Source organism: Poecilia formosa, unplaced genomic scaffold (genome assembly GCF_000485575.1).
Source record: "Poecilia formosa unplaced genomic scaffold, Poecilia_formosa-5.1.2 Scaffold498, whole genome shotgun sequence".
Taxonomy (NCBI): Eukaryota; Metazoa; Chordata; class Actinopteri; order Cyprinodontiformes; family Poeciliidae; genus Poecilia; species Poecilia formosa.
Genome location: NW_006800437.1, coordinates 271,135 through 274,033, shown reverse-complemented (window position 1 = coordinate 274,033; position 2,899 = coordinate 271,135). Strand labels below are relative to the sequence as shown.

The 2,899-nt window shown below is 38.8% G+C and overlaps 1 long non-coding RNA gene across 1 annotated transcript in view; it reads right to left on the bottom strand.

The window, feature by feature from the left end:
* Window positions 1–1,968: 1,968 nt before the first annotated feature.
* LOC103156767 (uncharacterized) overlaps window positions 1,969–2,899 on the bottom strand; it is a 2,895-nt gene continuing 1,964 nt past the window's right edge. The window contains exon 3 of the long non-coding RNA XR_478179.2: window positions 1,969–2,489. This is a non-coding gene — a long non-coding RNA (uncharacterized LOC103156767). The remainder of the gene's footprint in view (window positions 2,490–2,899) is intronic.

The following is a 2,899-nucleotide window of genomic DNA, read 5'->3' as shown; positions in this document are numbered from 1 at the left end:
AAAGCAGTTTAAATGTTTCTCTCCTTGTATCCAAACATCTTTTACCAAACTGGGAAAGTGTCATTATTTAAGAGTTAAAAATGTACTTTGTAAGAACCATAAAACGTCCAACCTGTCCTCAGATGAGTGAAGACTAGAGGAATCAAAGGTTTGGGTGTTCTGTCCTGTCTGAGGCAATAATTCATCCAAAATGTTTCTCTCTGCATGAAATCGATCTGATATCTGAGTTTTACTTCATCAGCTCTGTTCCTGAACACATCATCTCTGTGATGAACCTGAACGTCTCTTTGCTCCTGTGGTTGTTTTCTGGAGTTTCTGTGTTATCGCTCGGGGCCGCTGCAGCGCTGCGATGCCATCTTTAATCTTCAAACTGAGTCATTCATTCTGAAACACATATGCAACATTTATGAGTGCATGATTCAGAAGGTCACTCAGCTAAATTTGGTTCAAGATACTCTGAGACTCGGATCAGCAGTAGACGAGTCTGCAGATCTTTTTTTTTTTTTTCAGAAAAGTGAACTTGTTGCTTTTTGTGCTTGTGACTGGATGAGGATGTTTCCAACAACAAGTTAAGTTTCCCATCAGAGCTGCTTTGTCCAAACTTTCTCATTTCAACAGTTTCTATTGTCACTTGGTGTTTGTTTTTAATATTCAGATTATATGCTCATGTTGTACCTTTTTAAATGAATCTCCTCAGTTACATTCTTTAGGCCTGTAGTTTCCTAACTACAGTGTTTATGTTGACATCTGGCTCTTTACTCTGTTTAAATATTCTGATATGAATCCTCCTGCTTTGACTGTCTGCCTCTTTGCTGCATATAAAGAATATTTCTGTTATAATCTATTTTTATTCTACATTCAGTGTTTTATCATCTTCACAGATTTAGTTCAGTATGAAAAGGACAGAAGAGCTTCAGTTACTGTGAATAATTATGTTTATGGTCAGTTTTTATGTATTTAATGACATCCTTTAATATCTGTTGAAAGTGAAACATAATTTTCTGCGTTGCCGTTGGTTACAGTTTGTATTTGTTACAAACACACATCATAAAGTTTAATAAAATCAGCTGTTGTGACATCTGTGCTGCTGTTCTGCATTAGATCACCCTAACCATCTGATACATACTCCGGGTGTGTGTGTGAGTGTGTGTGTGTGTGAGTGTGTGTGTGAGCTGAAAGAAGATGACAACAGGATGAAAGATGTGATGAGATGGAAACAAATGCTAAGAGCAGGTGCATCTGCAGATGGTCACAGCAAAAGTCAGGTGACACATGCACACACACCCCTCCCACACACACACTCTCTCTCTCTCTCTCTCTCTCTCTCTCTCTCCAGGGTCTGTAAAGCTCAATGAACCATCAGTATTTTATACGAGCAGCAGAACAAACATTGTCACTCATTGACATCCCTGATGTTTCCAAACACGTGGAGCCTGTTGCAGTGTGAAATGAAGGGGCAAGCGTGTGTGTGTGTGATGCTGTCGGACTTCACAGAGCAATTTTTTCCAGAAAGGATTTGACCTTTGTGGAGGTCAGAGGTCAGAGCTGCTGAATGTTTCAGAGTTCAGGTGGAAACTGGAGATTCAGCAACATTTCACCTGAACGCAGCTCTGTTGCTATGGCGATGAGTTCTGATGTGGGTAAAATTAATAACCGTGGCCATGAAAGTAATATGAAGACATTATTATTTTACATTTTGTTCTGTACTATTTGTGCTTTTATTTGCTTCCTATTTTTAAGTGATAATAACTTTAGTGTTTTTTTACTTTAACTGAATTTAATTTATTTCTCTTTATAAATATTAATATTCTGAGTGTTTCCTCTCTAATTAACACGTTTCCTTGGTTCCAATTACTGATTATTTTTTCACTCTTTTCATTTTTCATTTTCTATAAGTGGTTTTTCTGTTAGGTCTGATTATTTTCTGTAGATGTTTCTCTGCTTTCTGTAAGTCTCTGTTTCAGTTTTTAACCTCTATAAATTATTCTCTTACGCAAAATATTTTATATTGATTTATTGATCATGGTTTTATCTGAAAACCTGTTTTTATGCTCTTCTTCCATGCGTACTTTGATTGAGTTAATGCAGTTTGGATATTTGAGCAGCAGCTCAGAACATTTGCAGTAAATTTTCCTATTTTCAAGTTTTATAACATAAATAAAGAAAAGTCATGAGATCGGTTTCAAAGTAACATAAAAAGCAACAACAGAATATAATAGTTTAAAAGTTAGTGCATGTTTAGCTTGTAAAAACTGGGTCAAAATTCAGTCATAGAAGAGAGGTTAAAGGTCAACCATCCTTCCGGTTGGGCTGATTTCTCGGGTCAGGAAGTGGGTCAGAACCGGCTGCTCTCGGGTCAGCTCTCCTTATCGGATAAATCTATTTAAATCTTCGTTCATGAGCTCAGATCCAACATGGACACTTGGTTTGGTTTGTCGGTTGAAACCAGTTTGTTGTTCCAGATGAAACCAAATCGTCTCCTCAGGAAACTGAATGAAAAACAAACAAACATTATTATAATGTCATCATGATTCATGTCTCCTCCATCAGTCCTGCTGCTTCACCAAACCTCTGCAAAAAACCCCAAAACATTTCTCTCCTTTGTCTCCGTTTTCCCATCTCTAACCGTCCTTCAGCCGGACAGCAGCTGATACTGGAACTCAGACCGCTGGAGAGAAACGCCGTCTGATGAGGTCACTGTGGTCTGTGTGTGATCACTGTGTGGTCTGTGTGTGGTCTGTGTGTGGTCAGTGTGTGGTCTGTGTGTAGTCTGTGTGTGGTCTGTGTGTGATCAGTGTGTGGTCTGTGTGTGGTCAGTGTGTGGTCTGTGTGTAGTCTGTGTGTGGTCTGTGTGTGATCAGTGTGTGGTCTGTGTGTGGTCAGTGTGTGGTCTGTGTGT